This window comes from Maniola hyperantus, chromosome 11, assembly GCF_902806685.2.
Source record: "Maniola hyperantus chromosome 11, iAphHyp1.2, whole genome shotgun sequence".
Classification (NCBI taxonomy): Eukaryota; Metazoa; Arthropoda; class Insecta; order Lepidoptera; family Nymphalidae; genus Maniola; species Maniola hyperantus.
In genome coordinates, this window is record NC_048546.1 from 3,630,519 (window position 1) to 3,649,011 (window position 18,493).

Here is an 18,493-nt window from a genome sequence, read left to right on the forward strand (position 1 = left end):
GTTTCCAGCGCAATAGCAATTTGCGGGATTTATACCTACCAACGCGTAGCGATGCAAGCTACATAACATAGACACTGACATGTGGATTACGCACCTTTTGACACCATCGAGCGTGCTTCAAAAAATGGTGGCCCGTTAATAAGGTTAATTAGCTAAATATGATTCCGACAAGATAGTCAACTTTTAACTTTACTCATATTCCTATACAGGGTGTAACCAGAACGCTGGCAAAAACGAAGACATGTGATTGTACCTACTGGTGATTACTGATAATATGATACCACACCACATAAGAAAAACGCGAAAAAATACAAAACAATCCGATATTTTGTAAAAGTTCACGATAAATATTATTGCATGTAAAACATCTGACTGACGCTAGAGATCAACGAACGTTGCGTAAGTAGGCCAAATTTAAGTCGATTGTGTGAAAGAAAACACCCTCGATTGCCATTTCAACCTGTCAAGGACTATAATTTATATCAGTCAGGTAGAATGTAAAAAATACATAAATTCTACGCGAATAAAATGAGCAAAACCTTTTTGAATAAGTTTCATTTTTTTTAATGAAATCTTTGTACATTAATATTTTGATTGGCATAATATTATGAGGAACCATGAAAGTTCTGGTTATTAAACTAATACAATTAGACAAGGCTATTTCAAGGAAAACCCTTGGGGCTACCTGAAATAGTTTTCCCTTCACACTAACTCAATCACCAAACTTTATCTGTTAAACAAGTTCCACTTAACTTATGTATTAAAATTGTCTTAAAATTACATTTACAATATTAATTACATACCTATAGAGGTGTTTAGTTTTGATAACTGATGATAGAAAGCTAACCCACATCTATAGTAATATTATAAACGATGTGATAGTGTGTCTGTCTGTTAATGTAGTATATATACCTGACTGTTATCTTTTTAGAATGTCCAGTTTCCCGTGCTCAGAATGATCGGACTTCAAAGTTACTTGTCTTTTCAAATTAAAGGTAGAAAAACTTTGGATTATATTAAAAACTAGCTAATGCTCGCGACTTCGTCCGCGTGGACTACACAAACTTCGAACAACTGTTTCACCCCGTTAGAGGTTGAATTTTCAAAAATCCTTTCTTAGCGGATGCTTACGTTATAATTGCTATCCGCGTGCCGAATTTCAGCCCGATCCATCCAGTAGTTTGAGCTGTGCGTTGATAGATCAGTTAGTCAGTCACCTTTTCCTTTTATATATATAGATGATATAAAACCAATATGAGTTTAAATTGGTCCGTATCCATAACATCACATAACACAACAATAAAACAACATTTTTAATAGCACCCTGCTCGAAAGCGCCGTTTAGCATATTTTAAAAGTGTTTCGTTTATAAATCCTTTAAGAAGTTTCCGCTTGCCAAAATACGTTTAAAAAGTATAAAAATGTTTTATATTTCCGACAAGACAGGTAAGCTGATTTTCGTACATAATTTTTACGTCACTTTCGACTCGCGTTGGGAAAGCCGTCACATCTTCGCTGTAATGTTTTTATGTGAAACAACATTACGGACACATTTTTATCGTTTAAGCTATAATTTTTAAAGATGTAAGAGGTTACTACTTCATTGCTACGATTATTGTATACAGAAAAGCCGGTACTAATAATCTGATGATGCATAAAAATAAATAAAAATCTGTTTTAGAATACACAGGTGAAGACCTTTCATAATATGATACCCCATTCGATATAGTTATTTACTTCAAAAATGGAAAATACTTAAATTAGTAGTTCATGACCACAATTTAATTTTTTTTTGTGTGATGCAACCACAAATTCACGGTTTTCAGATTTTTCCCCGAATGTCTGCTATAAGACCTACCTACCTGCCTGATTCTATGTCAACGGGAAGTACCCTGTAGGTTTCTTGACAGACAGACAGACAGACAGACAACAAAGTGATCCTATGAGGGTTCCGTTTTTCCTTTTGAGGTACGGAGCCCTAAAAAAAGACAGTTCAGTTACTGGTGCCATGAGCTGGCACTTATTTGGCCCAACGGCTTAGCCTGGCCTTCCAGTGGCGAGGCAATAGTACCAGTGTATTGGTACGTTAGTACTATTATATTATTCTGTGGTATTGGGTACCATGGAAGTTGCATACTTTCTGTAAATGTGATTTTTTTGTGCTAAGCTATTTATGTAAATATCTTATCCTATTTTTGATGTAGATACATATTGTTTTATCTTGTGCTGTCTAAATATATATTCTTCTCAGGAAACCATTGGGATTGAACTACCAATCTCTGCATTAATGCCTATACTAAAGTACCTATATGCAAATTTTTCTTCTCTCCTCAAAATTTATAGCTCTCCCAAATATTGATGGTGTCAAAATAAGTCATGGTCTTGATACGACGTTAGAGGTACCTACCTACTTACCTACTATATTTGTATAGTTTTGGCGAGGTCACATTGTACGTCCTTTTGTGTGGGGATCAAAGGAATAACTAGCATTCCTTGTTTGTACAACATACTAGATATACTATATTAAATGTTTTTTGTCTGCAAACTTGGTCGCATAGTTTTACCCGCCAAGCATAAAGTTAGGACATGTCTGAACTTAAAACAGATTCATAAAATTTACCCATGTTTACCGAACTGAAACTTCAGGAACCCGTACCTTAACTGAAATATTTATATTTCCAAGCTTGAATTTATTGACCTTGTATGCGGAACACTTTGATAGCCCTTTTTATCGATTACAAGTTATTGTATGTTGTATTAGAAGCAGGCGTTATTTGTGGAAGTCTATGAAATACAAGGAACCAAAAGCTTAATTTGCTAAAATCCGCTGAAACAGATCAAATCTGTATGGTGCAACATGCAGCATGCAATATGCACCGTCCGCTCTCCCACTTTGAGGGCGGGCGGGGCGTTGTATATCGCATGCTGTTTGTGGGAGAGCGGACGGTGCATATAATCATCATCATCAGTAACTGATAGACGTCCACTGTTGCACATAGGTCTCTTGTAGGGTCATTCACATTTCACACGCCACGGTCTTGCACCGCCTGAATCCAGTGGCTCCCTGCGATTCGAAATCGCATCAAGTTACTTCTTCCAAAAAATCTTCTAACAAATAATATAAAGTTCAAAATGGCCGCCATGAATTAAAAAAAATTAAAAAGTCTAATTTCGTTTACGACAGTACGGAACCCTTCGTGTGCGAGTTCGTCTGCACTTGTTGTGAGGTAAGTAGGTACGTGATAGGCATCTTACCTATTTCTTAGCTTTACATTCAAACAACATGTTTCCAATTCATTTCACGAAACGATAACGCGCTTCAGGTTTATTACCATGGGGCTGTATACGTCTGTCTGTATTTTAACATGTTTTTCATTCATTACTGTAGAAGTTCAGACATTTCCAAATTACTTGAGAGCAATTTCGTCAGCTCAAAAGTCAAATTAGGTAATTTATATTATGTTTACACAATGTAAAACACTATCTACCTAAACGGGTATTTATATTTACTTACTAGATGATACCCGCGACTTCGTTTGCGTGGATTTAGGTTTTGTAAATCCCGTGAAAGCTATTTGATTTTCCGGGACAAAAAGAAGCCTATATGGGCTATGTCCGTTCCCGGGATGCGAGCTATCTCTATACCAAACGTCAAAGTTGGTTAAACGGATGGGCCGTGAAAAGCAGACATACAGACAGACAGTCAAACTTTTTCTTTTATAATATTATTTGTATGGATTATTATTAATATGGGTGTGGATTCAGTATCACCTTTCGCAGTGTTAATTGGTTGACTTTATAGGGCGGCGAGTTAACATCGAGAGTTTATCAATTAAATATCCAACGTAACATTTTACAATCCTTATTTAGAAAATATCGTCACTCAACAAAAAAGAAAACATTCAAAAAGAACAAAAGTATTTTTTTCTCCGCAACAAAATTTTGTTTGATTTTCTTTCGCTCTTTCTAAGGAATGCGCACGTTGAATTTTAATTCACATTGCAGAGTTTTCCCATTATTCTTTTGGAGATAATAATTTTAACGCGAAGTTTGTATGAAATTAATCCAATAAGCATTCTTGGTAAGTTTTTATATAAACAAATGTTACTTTTATCTAAATCGTCAGTAATTAATTCTTATTAGATGACGCCCGTGACTTTTTCCGCCTTGATTTAAGTTTTTAAAATTCCTATAGGAAATTTAATTTTCCATCGTAAAAAGTAACCTATGGCACTCTCCTGGCCTTTAGTTATATATATGCAAAAAATAACATCAGTTTGTTGCTACTTTGCGGCGTGATTCAAGCGCAAACCAACAACCACACTTTCGCAATTATAAATTATGTTACAGTAGGTACGTGCCAGAAAATAATGTAGGTACATCGACCTTTAGAAAGAGATAGCGATTTTGTAGAGCATTTTATCTTCACAAACATGTAGTTTACAACAAGCTTCAGTGTGAGGTCCTGATTTTGTATTTTCCTTTTCCATAATTTGAGTACAAAACTCGGTGCGGCGAATCTCGTTGAATTTTACGCAGATATACCATAATCCATTAACAATATTCAGATTTAACAATTTACACGAGAACTTTTTTAATCAGCCCCGCTAAGCTTCCTTATGCGATGCCATAGAAGTTTTTAAGGCCTGGGTACACACAAAGCTCAACGACAGACGAATGTAATCAATATCAGGTATGTCGTCTGTCTTTGATTTAAATTTGCAATAATTTTTTCTTAGTTCTATAATCATTAGTTTAGTTTTTGAGAGAGACCCCATTGCAAATGGTCTAAAACTGACAACTTTGTCGACCTCCCCTTAATTTACCTACTCGTGAAAATAAAATTGTACTTTACTCAATGACCACTAGAAAATGACACCCCACATGCCAGGGTAATAAAAAAAACGGCTCTATTTTCATGTATGCGGACCGCCCTGAAAAGTAATTTAATTGAATTTCTAATTCATTATTTTAGTTTTAGGTCTGCATTCTACACCAAATATCCAAATTTCAAGTCTGTAATTCATTCTGTCTACGAGTTAGAGATCGTATATCACGTTGGGGCAGACGGACAGACAGACAGGCAGTTTATAACTTTAGCACCGTTTTACCGTCTGGGTACGGAACCCTAAAAATGATTTATATTTTGTGAATATTCAAAACGGGATTGAATGGCAGTTCCCATGGGAGTGGAATGAACTTCTATTGTAAATGACGTGTAGTGGAAATCTATTCTCCAATTTTTTCCTTTATGCAAGAAAATTGAAAAATATTCACATACATTTTCTTTGACAATTTTTGTTAAACGTTCGGAGAAAAACCTATGTCGACGTTGTACTCTGGAGGTCATAAATATAGCCTGAAGAAGATAAAGTTCAAATACGAAAACCCAGCTTTTATTTTTTAAATATCTCCACGGGGAGGAACGGTTCATATTTTCAAATAAATAGATGCAAATTTTCGAAATCTACGCAATAAAAACATGCATTATTTTACGATTTCTATTTAGATAGATACATTTAGATTTTGATAACGAATCGTTCACGTTTCATATATCTAAGTACGTTATAACAAATACAGTAGGGTGGATCATCATCATGATCAACCCATCGCCCGGCTCACTACAGCACTACGCACGGGTCTTTTCGAGTGAGAAGGGTTTTGGCCATAGTCTACCACGCTGGCCATGTGTGGATTGGTAGACTTCACCCACCTTTGAGAACAATATGGAGAACTCTCGGGCATGCAGGTTTCCTTCACCGTTAAAGCAAGTGATATTTAATTAATTAAAACGCACATAACTCCGAAAAGTAAGAGGTGCGTGCTCGATATCAAACCCCCGACCTCCGATTAGAAGGCGGACGTCCTAACCACTAGGCTATCATAGCTTTTATTTGGTAGGGTGGGTATGATAACTTAAATACACTGAGAAAAAAATGAGACAAATTTTTGAGATTAAACAAACGTCTTTAATTGTACATTAAAAAAATGAAATTTGTTTATGAAAATATTAATCATTCGTCTGTGATATTTTAAGAGTAGGCACTATAACAGACACTATGAAGTTGGTTCTTATTATCTGTATAAGTACATTGAAAAGACTCTGCTTTACCTCCATCTGTGAGTGCTGGCCCTTAATCTGCTTTCATCTCTCAATTTTATATACCTAATATATCAAATGGACTGCTTTTTGTAAATTAAACGTATAATGTATTACGCATAATATTTAAGTAGATACTTGAACTACGCTTACAAGCTGAACGTGCGGGAGCATTTTAAATGTGAAACACTTTGTATTTATTGCAACATACGAATTACGAAACATTACAGCTGTTCTGCTACCCTGTGATATAAAATGTTTGGAACTAAAAGTTTATAATATAAACTAGCTTATGCTCGCGACTTCGTCCGCGTGGACTACACAAATTTCAAACCCCTATTTTCACCCTCTAATTAAGAAAGGAATTTTCAAAAATCCTTTCTTAGCGGATGCCTACCTCATAATAGCTATCATGCAGATACACCTTTGTTACCTGCTATCTCCCAAAGCCACCATGATCCAAACTCCATAGTCGCTGATCGTTCCTTCCTGTTTTGGGGACAATACGCAGCGAAACTTTCAGCTTTTATAAAATGAGTAAGGTCTGGCGCGCACTGGCTCTCTCTCTTTATGTTCTCGTACGCAATTGTAAAACTTGAAGTATTAAATTTATTCTAAATTAAGTCGTCGTGTCCCCACAGTATGAATAATTCAAGCAGACATTTACAACTTTGTCTTAATAGTCAATTTATGCTCAAGTTCGTTTATAATTTGGTAAATATAATAAATTGCGTCGTACTCTACGCAGTCGCTTACTTGCATTATTCATTGTAATAAATCTTGCTGCTGTTATGATAACAAATATGTACTGATACACAATCATACCTATCAATTGAGAAGCTGGCAAACATCGTCATAATTATTATCAACCGGTAGAACTCCACTGCCAGACATTGGTCTGTTGTAGGGACTTCTATTACGCCGCTCCTTTGATGTCGTTCGTCTACCGCAACATTTTTTGATACGAGGTCGCCATTCTTGCACTTTGGCATGTGCCCTGCCCATCGCCATTTCAGATAAATCTTTCATAGTTCAACTTTATAAAATTAACTTTTATTTCAATAAAAAATTTCAAAATCTATTAGCTGTCATAATTTTCAGCTGCGCCGCGCTTTTTAGACATGGCATGAATGAAATTAAAATTCGTTTTCTATGTACACAGGCATTTTCATTTAAAAATATCCCTTCAAACCTATAAAAACATTGCTCTCATAGTAGAAGATATGAGATAGGGTGTTATAGTCAGCTATCATGAATAGGGAGTTAAGTACAACTTAGCTACATTTTCTCAAGTCTCATTGTAATAACAAGGGACTAAAATAAGAGAGAAGTAATATCGTTGGAGATTATTTTACCCCCGTGAGACAGGTTTACAAGACATAAGAGTACCTACTCTGTCGGCGTAAGATTTGTGAGCTTTTACGAAATTTAATTATACTTAGGTTATAGTTTAATTAGTTTAATTTACTATTGTTATTTATTCACTAGCTTATTCCGGCAACTTTATCCTCGTGGACTACACAAATTTCAACGTACTGTTTTACCCCCTTAGGGGTTGAATTTTCAAAATTTCTTTCTTAACTGATATCTGCGTCATTGTAGCTATATCTGCATGGCAAATTTCAGCTCGATCCGTCCAGTAGTTTAAGTCTGTTTAGTATTATTTCTCTATTTATTGTTGGTAAGTTAGCGTTATTTCTAGGTAAGGCTTAAGCCTCGTAGGTGTGAAGCTGAAGGTTTAAACAATAGTCTACTCGTACAAGTTCAAACTTAGCTAAAGCTACTACTTTAGGACTTTTTGGTTTGAAATGAACTTTTAAAAGTCGCGAATATATTTACGTGGGACCTGACTACCGTGGTTGAGGCTGACTTGGTTTGACCCCCTCCCTGGCTCAGTGGTAAGCACTGTGGAGTATGATCTTATTAGTGAGAGGTCCCTGGTTAGATTCCTAGCAGGGGTTTGGGTTTTTATAAATTTCTAAATTTTTGTTCTGGTCTGGTGGGAGGCTTCAGCTGTGGCTAGTCCCTGCCGGCAAAGCCATGCCACCTAGCGATTTAGCGTTCCGGTACGATGCCGCGTAGAAACCAAAGGAGCATGGTTTAATAAAAACTGACATACCCCTTCCAGGTTGACCCGCTTCCATCTTAGACTGCATCATCACTTACTTTACTAGTACCTGAATAAAAAAAGAAAAAGTGGGAACCCAACATATTAAATCCTAGCTCACTCACTAGAAACTTGCAGGAACCTAATCTACTCGTTTGCATGAAAAGGCATGTTAAGATTTTATTAATGAGTAACGATATATTTTCCTGCAAAATATTAGTTTACTTTCTTTAGTGTGAGAAATTTTACTTTTTGTCTAAAAATCCGTTTCCGTACAGTTCTTAAATTAGGCACTTTATACTGAAAATTTAAATAAAACTCAAAATTCACGCTCTAATTTTTTATCTATTTAATGTAAGTCAACGACTGCTTTGTCGTACTAAGTAGGTACTAGACAAATCATTCCAATACAAATTTTTGGGGGCTGCAACTCGTATTTGCTTACAACTTGATAGCCAGTATCACAGATAAGTGAATAAATTTTATCTATGGCCAGCATAGAGTTATGATGCTATGGCCAGTATTATAAATGCTAAATTAGACAGCTTCCTAGAATATGATTTTTGTTTGAAATACAATACCTCTTCTATTAGTACTAGTTTAGTTCAATGATGTAATTTGCAAGCCTACACATTTTTATATAATTTTGAAAATGTATTGGAAGATTTTCTTCCGAATCATATTATAAAAGCGTATATTTAAAAAGAAAGTCCGCAAAGCAGAATGTATGAAATTGGTAAAACCGAAGCCGTTGTAGTGTAACGGGCATGTGAGCGAATTACCCGAGTAATGCCGTTAATGTTTACGACTGTGTGTAAGCACATTTCGAGTATAGCGAAACATTTTGTTACATTTTTCGGTACTCGTGAACTTTTTGTGACATTGTTAACCCTTAAAACGCAAACTTTTTTAAAGCTTTAAGTGAGTTTTTATGCCGTTGTTATTAATATTGTTGACATTAATATAGTAGTATATATATGAAAAGAGATAAGCGATAGACAGTTAGATCCCCAAACATTATATTAATATACTAGTAATGCCCGCAAATTCGTCCGCGTGAACTGCACGATTGCGGTAGAATGACAGCTACAATATCACGATGATTGGTTGACGCTGGCTCACTATTGGCTACAATTCATTGTTGCAGCAAGAATACCATACTTTCAGCCAATCACAGCAATTGCGATTGTAATAATGATTGATGCAGGTTTTACGGAATTGACCTACAGGTCCGTCCAGTAGTTTGAGCTGTACGTTAATAGTCAGTCAATCAGTCTAGTCAGTCAATCAGTCAGTCAGTTAGCTTTTCCTTTATATAGATCTTATTCACCCTGTGGAATCGCGTTTAGGAAGAAAAAAAAAAGACATTTAAGGCCCTGAAAAATATCTATGAACGTCTATGGTTGCAAATTACTAGGCAAAGTCAGCACACTGTATGTGTGTGTCTATTTGGAAGGGTTAACTTTAAAAATCTGTGATAGCCTAGTGTTAACACGTCCGCCTCCTAATCGGAGGTTAGGGGGGTTGATCCCGGGCACGGACCTCTAACGTTTCGGAGTTATGTGCGTTTTATTGAATAAATAATTCATTGATTCATTTAAGTAATTAAATCACTTGCTTTAACGGTGAAGGAAAACATCGAGAGGAAACCTGCATGCCTGAAAGTTCTTCATACTGTTCTCAAAGGTGTGTGAAGTCGACCAATCCGCACTTGGCCAGTGTGGTAGACTGTGGCCATAACCCTTCTCATTTGAGAGGAGACTCGTGGTCAGGGGCTGATCATCATGATGAACTTTAAAAATACTACTGAACGGATATTCCTTTTTCAAAAATTTTGAATAGATACCTAAGGTGTTTCTCCGAAAAGAACCTCATATCGAAGCCCTGAGAATAAATTATTAATTAATACTGGAAACTTCTCAGGCGATTATTTTCTCAAATTCGGAACAATCTGATAACTTTTAATTGGTGTTGTAACTATGTCACCTTTTGCTTTGTTTATGCAGAACATAAACTGAAACTTTAAATTGAATTAACACTGCAAATGCAAATTGAAATGTCGAACGATTCCGTTATATAATTGTATTTAAAAAAAATATCATTTTGTTTACCAGGCTACGTAGTTTTATTACACACAGTGGCTTGAAGTATAGGTTCCTTTATATTGCGCCAGTCAGTCAGTTACTTCTTACATCTATCTGGCATCACTTGGCTGTCTAGTGTCTGCTAGCATCATCAAATATATTTTAACTAAAGAAATAGAAACAAATCAGCGAATTTAGAGACTTGGTTATTTTTGATGGATCTTCTTATATGTAACTAGTGTAAATGATAGTCGGCATATTATTTTCCCATATTTTGTTACTATTATAATAATATTATTACATACAGACACTCTTGCTATGCGTTTTCATAAACCATTCATACTTAGGGCAAAAATTAGGAAGGAAGTTCACAAGACCGTATTAAGTATGTTTTTATTTACTCACCCTTACCGCCTCAGTTAATTATATTGAATAGCGGTTTCTATTGATAGTGATTGATTAGATCATGTGTGTATGTCGAAGAAACAACGTTTTTCTAATGATCCATATAAGTAATATTGGCACTTCCGATATGTTATTGCTAGTTAGATTTAGCACATAAATATGTTATAGAATATAAGAAATACATTATTATTTTGATATCTACTTTACATATAAAATTAAAATAATTATTTCCTTACACATATTATGACGATATATTTTTGTATATAAGAAATAAAATCATTTTAATTTTATACCTATAACTATCATAATAGGTAGTAATATTGCATTATTTATATTCCAGATGAGTGTAAAATATGTATATGTACCTATCTAAATATATACAGTGCGTGGCAGAAAGTAATGTACATCGACATTTAGAAGGAGATAGCAGATTTGTACAGCATTGTCTCTCTCGTTGAGACCGACAAAACATCGTAAATATATATAGTATGGAAATAGATTTAATAAGTAAGACTTGTTTTATATTTTTGAACGTCAGTTCATCACAGTAATTTTATGGCAAGACTAGCTTATGCTCGCGACTTCGTCCGCGTGGAATACACAAATTTTAAACCTCTTTTTCACCCCCTTAGGGGTTGAATTTTCAAAAACCCTTTCTTAGCGGATGCCTACGTCATAATAACCATCTGCATGCCCAGCCCCATCCGTCCAGTAGTTTGAGCTGTGCGTTGATAGATCAGTCAGTCAGTCAATCAGTCAGTCACCTTTGCCTTTTATATATTTAGATTCTTTGGACGCTGAAATAACTTTTGGAGTTTGGACATTACTGGGCAGACTAAATACAATTTTTGAGATTATTTGTTGAGTTTATACTTTAATAATGTTGTCTACAATTAAAACTTTGCAGTTATTTTGTGTACGCGATTAAAGGAAACCTTATCTTTACAGACTAAAGGTTAAAGGACTTCGGTTTGCGATAGATTACATATTTTAGATGCTATTAAATATTATAAAGTTTAGATCAAAGAGTTGTAAGCACAGATTTCTAGTGACATAATTAAAAACTAAGGATCCATCTATATACTATCAACAGTATTGCATTTAAATTTCAGTTTTAGGTTAGTTTAAATTAAATTGGTACGAATGTTGTAAACATCTATATAAATCGATGGGGACTTTTCAAAATTCATTTATATATTGGTATTCCCAACATTAGTACTAATTTTAGTCCTATGCGAATCATTCTAACCTTGAATGTCTATTTTGACCGGACTGTAACATAATTTATATCCCGTAGTATGAAATAAGCTTAAAGCTTCCTTCAAATTCAGCACTCTGCGCGTTGAAGAGTTCCGCAGGATTTTAAGAAAACTAAAATTTACGCGGACAAAGTCGCGAGAATCATCTACTCGCAGAAAAAACTACCGAAAGATTACCAAAGAAAATTTCTGCGTGCGGATTTCCGTTCGACATTTTCCGCTAGATTGATCCCTGGCCTGAGACAAGCAAAAAAAGATATCGTGACGTCACAATTAAACGCCCCGAGGCTCAAGTTATAATGTCCTAATTTTATGGTTACTGCCGCTATACCGTAATATGATAATAACCCCCTTTGGGGTTGCGGTCATAGCGAGATTTTATTTACCACCTCGTGCTAGAAATTAATCTCAAATTATTCTAATAGAAATTAGCTGATGTTATTTTAAATAACCTCTGTATATTCAGCAGCTTTTAGGTAAATAAAATAACTAGATAATACAAGTTTCTTTTTACTGAACTTGGAGCTGTGTTTTGTGTAGAATTTTGCATTAAGTATATGTATTATATATTGTAAGGGATATTAAAGTACCGAATATAATCACATCAGTCGTTCTTACGTAATTTTCATTTTCTATGAGCACAATCTGAGTTCTTTACGTAGAGTTTTTTATTAGTATTGAGTATTGACTACACAATAAGCGGTGATAGCCTAGTGGTTAAGACGTCAGCTTCTTAGTCGGGAGGGTCCGTGGTTCGATCACGGGCATCACCTCTAATTTTTGGGAGTTATGTGCGAATTAAGTAGGTAAGTATTACTTTTTTAACGGTGAAGGAAAAAATCGTGATGAAACCTGCATACCTGAGAGTTCTCCAGAATGTTCTCAATGATCTCAAAGGTGTGTGAAGTCTGCCAATGCACACTTGGCCAGCGTAGTAGACTAATGTTTAATCAATCTTATTCTGAGAGGAAACCCGTGCCTCTGCTGAGCCGGTGATGGATTGATGATGATGATGATGATGATGAACGTTTGGTGCTAAAATAGTAGGTAAGTATAAAATTTAAGATTGCGTCCCTAACAAGATAATGAGGCGCCGTGATGAAAAATTTATTTCCAAATTATCCTCACGGAAATCTTGCTTGAAACATTTTTATTAGAAACATTTTCTCACAACAATTTTCTTTCAACACAACAAGTTTCGGCTAAAAATTTAAAGTTTTCTTTAAGATCAAGAATAGCACTTTTTAAAATAAAGATAACAAAAAATATACAAAAGAACAAAATAAAACCCTTTTGGAAAGTTCTAAGATGTAGAATGTTTAGTAGAAGTAAGTACCTACACTACAAAGTCCGCCTTTTGTGCTAATCATTTCTCATAAAATATTAAAATACAATTATAAATTATACCAGATGATACCCGTGACTTTGTCCGCGTGGATTAAGATTTTAAAAATCTCACGGGAAGTATTTGATTTTCCTGAATAATAAGCGTGTGAGCTCCGAAATGTAGCTAATAATCCAAGCTATTTGTTCCAAACGTCAAAATCGGTTAAGCGAATGAACCGTAATAAAGTAACAAACACGCTTTCGCATTTATATTGATAGTATGGAATTGCGTAGTAGTTAGTATACGAATAAAAAAAATATTTTTATCCAACTAAAATTAACTAAAGAATTAACTATGTACTTAAATGTAATGGTAAAATGTAGTATATGGTAATTTTACCTGCTTATAGCGGAATCATATGTATTTTAAGCTGATAAATAAGAAATGGAATCCAAAACTTTTTAATTCCGTAATTCATAAGCTTATATCTTCCGTCGCAAAATTTTGGTAGGCACGAGATATTAATTGGAACGAAATTGAAATGTAACAATTCAAGTGGGGTAACTGGAAAAGGTCTCATTAAGAAATCATAAAATCAAAATCAAAAATGATTTATTCAATAAAGCATTAGGACAGCACTTTCGAAGTTCAAAAGATTACCTAATTGTTATGTTATGCAATGTTATTTTAATATTTAAGTACATAGATAATTTAAAGCATATTTTAAGTTCATACATGGTTATGTATTTTGATCTAATGCTAGTTGAATAATTTATTGTGTTTTGATAAAGTTAGATCTGTGTCATTTTATTTCTGTTTTGGGCAGAAATTGGGAAGAAACATTAATTATTTATATACCTTAGAATCACATACTCTTTTAGTCGAATGAAATGAAATAGGTAAGTATATTTGTGAACTATGCTTGATTATACTCTAAAATTAAAATGTATGCTTCTGATAATAATAATAAAACAGTTTAAACCATCAGTTAATAATAATAAAGTTAGTTAGATATTACACAATTATATTATTTGCGCTCTAAGTGCGAAACTACAAAACTTTTTATGGTTTTCCAACGATAAGATGAACTTACTCATTATGGTCGCTATAAAGACGTATCGATTCCCATTAGAAGAAAAATGGCAACTTGATTCAGCTATTACTTAAACAAACATACTTATAAAAGTTTTATCTACTAGCGCTTGGCCGTTTAAAAGTTTTGAACAACTGTACGAACGGTATTAGACACACTATTTTATGCACTTTATTCACTTGTGTTATTTATTGTTGTATTGTACTTAGCTACTTTCAACTTTTGCACTGTGCGCGTCCGTCGGAAACTTTGTTTTAATGAAACTATATTATAATGTTTTATGCTTCGATGTATGAACAGTGTAATAATAAACACTCTGAAAGATTAAAAAGTTTTTTAAGTCACACGAAATAATTCCGCAACAATATTATGATAAAAAGTATTATAACTAATAAATAACATATTAACTTAATACAAGTATGTGTGGTTTTACTCATTAATATACCTAGGTATATACAGTTTAGTTATTTTACACTCTGAAAGATTAAAGAAGGTTTTTAAAGTCAATATCTCTAACGAATATTATTACGGAAAGTAATATCATTCTAAACATATTATTTACCGAAAATATGTATAGCTTTACTCAATAATATAAACAGTTAAGAAATTTTAATCTTTTTGAAATACGAAAAAACTTTATAATGTTATCGGTTCGGAAAAAGTTAGGTATTGAAAAAATATTACAAGAACTGTTTCTTATTGTCACGATTTTTCCGTAAATATTTCGATTTTCTTAACAAAGTTCACTCACCTTGAGGCTGTTGATGTATAGCTTGGGCGACCAGGCTTCGACACGGCAACAAGTGTTGTGCCGCCGCCCGCCCCATGCGTGCCTTATATACCAAAATTCCGCCCGCCCACCGCGTCGTGCTAACACAGTTTGCATTGCAATCTTCAGAACAAAATTAAAAGACCAGCTAATTTTGTGTACACACTACATAATATCTTAAAGTACCTAAATTGTCTAACATTTCATTAGTATTGGTATGTAGGTAACAGTTTTTAATATATAGGCCGAAAGCTTAGGTACATCATAGAAAAATACCAAACTTTTTTGCACACATTTATCGACCACCGTGTTAAAAGCGATAGCCTAGTGATAAAAACGATGGCCTCTTGTTCGGGAGGTCCGGAGTTCGATCCCGTGCACGCAACTTTAACTTTTCAGAGTTATGTGCTTTTTAAATGGGGTATTTTATACAGGATAAAATACTCCGAGAAAATTGTGATTCTACACCAAATGTTTTTCTTCTTCTTCGTCATAACACTCTTGGCAGAGTGGTCGTGGTCATCACGAAGTGACGTTTTTGGAGGCAGATGCTATAGGCGTCACGAGCAGTCGCCACTTCTCCCTGCTTGTCGATAGTCTGGTACATTCATGCAGGGGACCGCCCACAGTGGACTTAATTTAGTCGGTATCGCGTAGGTGATCTTCCTCTCCCTCTGAGCTCTGGTAGCCTCCACCCTGCCCTGCACCACAGATGCTTAATGGAGTCACTCTTACGCCGGGAGACATGTCCGAAGAACTTTAGTTTGCGACTCTGTACTAACGCCGAAAGATGTTGTTGGTGCGAAATTCGGTCCATTCGGTCCATTCCGGTCGGTCGGACTCCTAGCATTCGTTTCCACCACCACATCTCCAGAGCATCAATCATTTTGGCGTATTGCTTGCCTGGTGGCTGCTTCTTCCTGCATGTTTATTAGTGGGAGGCTGGGCGGTGCATTTCGCATGCTGCATGTTGCACCATTCAGATTCGACCTGTTTCAACGGATTATAGCGAATTAAGCTTTTGGTTCATTGAGCATCAATCACACCAAATGTTACATAACTTCAAATATCTCATGGGAACTCTTTAATTTCCGGGGATGAAACGTGGCTTATGTATGCCAGGTATTTAATTATATAAAACTAAAAAATAATAAAATAAATAAAATAAATTTTTATTTTCACACATAATTTCACAACACAATAACAGATGGGAACGATGATCCTGTAGGAGTATAGACTGTGTTGCATAGCTAGAACTAGCTGATGCCCGCGACTTCGTCCGCACGGAATTAGGTTTAAAAAATCCTGTGGGAACTCTTTGATTTTCCGGGATAAAAAGTATGCCTATGTCACTCTCCAGGTCTGTATCTATACCCATGCAAAAAATCACGTCAATCCGTTGCACCGTTGCGACGTGATTGAAGGACAACCCAACAAACCAATAAACCAACAAACAAACACACTTTCGCATTTATAATAAGGGTACTGATAATTATATAAAATAATGTCGACTCATTACTCCGTGGCGAAGTGATTGAAGGACAAATTAACAGACAAACACCCATTCGTATTTATAACATTAAGTAGAAAGTGGGATTTGCAATTTAAAATTGGTATAGGGAAAACCGCTTTGTTTTACAACTCTCTGTGTCACAATAAATAACGCAGAAAGAGGAAGGTTTCGGTTACATTCCATTATACTCATATTTCTGACTCAATACACAAATCAAAAGAAAATCGCTGCTATTTTTTACAGCAATCCTGTAAGCAAAGTAAGTATAAGTAAGTATAAATCCTGTACCTACAGAATTCGAAAAAACCGGCCAAGTGCGAGTCGGACTCGTGCACCGAGGGTTCCGTACTATAGAAGAAGAAGTAAAATGGTAAGGATCACTTTTGTTAACGAACCGCAAAACTAACTATGTTTGCAGAGGTTTAGAGGCAACTACTTAGCTGATGCCCGCGACTTCGTTCGCGTGGAAATAGGTTTTTTTTAACTCCTGTGGGAACTCTTTGATTTTCCGGGATAAAAAGTAGCCTGTGTCACTCTCCATGTCTTTATCTATATCCATGCAAAAAATCACGTCAACCTGTTGCACCGTTGCGACGTGATTGAAGGACTAACCAACTAACCAACAAACAAACACACTTTCGCATTTATAATAAGGGTACTGATATCAAAAAACTATGATAGTTAGAGCGTTAGTTTTATTTTTTCTGTAATATATACATAAATTTCTATTGACCATAATTATTTCAGATTGTTCGACTGGTAAACTTCGGAGCTAAAAGGGAGGAACGGTTTTTTTCGACATTTTGCACGATAAATCAAAAACTATTAAGTAAGATTTTTTGACAGACACGACAGATAGATAGACAGACAGACAGACAAACAGACAGACGGACAGAAGACAGTCGGAGAGACAGACAGAGGAGGTCCGATCCCAGACGAAGCTGTGGATTTCGTTTCAGTCCCTACAAAAGACCTATGTCCAGCGGTGGACTTTGTAATTATCGTAGTAGGTACCTCTATATATAGTGCGTAATAAGTAATAACTTTTTTAGTGAGTAATTACTGGCTGAATCTTCGTGAATACGTGCGGTTCCACGTGACGCCCAAGTTTTTCCTCTGTGAAAATTCTCGATAGAGGTAGTACGCGATATGTCGAGATGACAATCGGGGAGGGAACGCCCCGCACATCCGTACAACTCCCGCGCTAACCCGGTGCGGGCGAGTGCAGGTGACATACGGGTGTGCGGGTTTTCCCCCGCCTCATATACCCCACGTATAGGTACTATACTTTTCGTTAGTAGTTGAGTTGTGGTAAAACTTAAAAGACAGAGGAGCCAACAGTGTCAACCAAGTTGACCAATAATCCCAGAGTCCCAGCTCTGTAGCAGTAACTCGGGGAGGATGGCTAGCGATTGTAGTTGTTGTCAAACTTCAGTACTAGGGTTGCAGAATTTATCGGACCATAGGGTCTCACCCACGTCTCACCCCGTTCCTGTCTTGAACTATGATTCAGAAAATTTGTTTTTCCTGTATAAATCACTTGTCCCACCGCCGAAGAGGAAGTGACTAAATATCGACTATTTTCTCGCTCAAGAAACGCACAGTATAAGAGATAAAAATAGTAATGGTTGATCGTTCACTGTGGACACTGTCAGCAAGAATTCACTCTCCTTCATTCTCCTCTCAGTTTTTTGCAGCGAGAGGAACTATCAAAGGAAAAACTTGCTCAACGAAGCTCTCTTGATGATCAAAACACTCGCACAATTTGCCAGCATGACTGTTATCACTCATCACAATACGGTGTTTGCCTATCTCAAAAATAAATTATTTCCCAGA

At 35.6% G+C, this 18,493-nt stretch overlaps 1 protein-coding gene across 5 annotated transcripts in view; it reads right to left on the reverse strand.

The window, feature by feature from the left end:
• Positions 1-15,182, reverse strand: part of Dh31 (diuretic hormone class 2) — a 58,774-nt gene extending 43,592 nt beyond the window's left edge. For all 5 annotated transcript variants that reach the window (XM_034973091.2, XM_069501957.1, XM_069501956.1 and 2 more), the window contains exon 1: positions 15,127-15,182. The gene's annotated coding sequence lies outside the window, so the exon portion shown is untranslated. The remainder of the gene's footprint in view (positions 1-15,126) is intronic.
• Between the last annotated feature and the right edge of the window lie 3,311 nt (positions 15,183-18,493).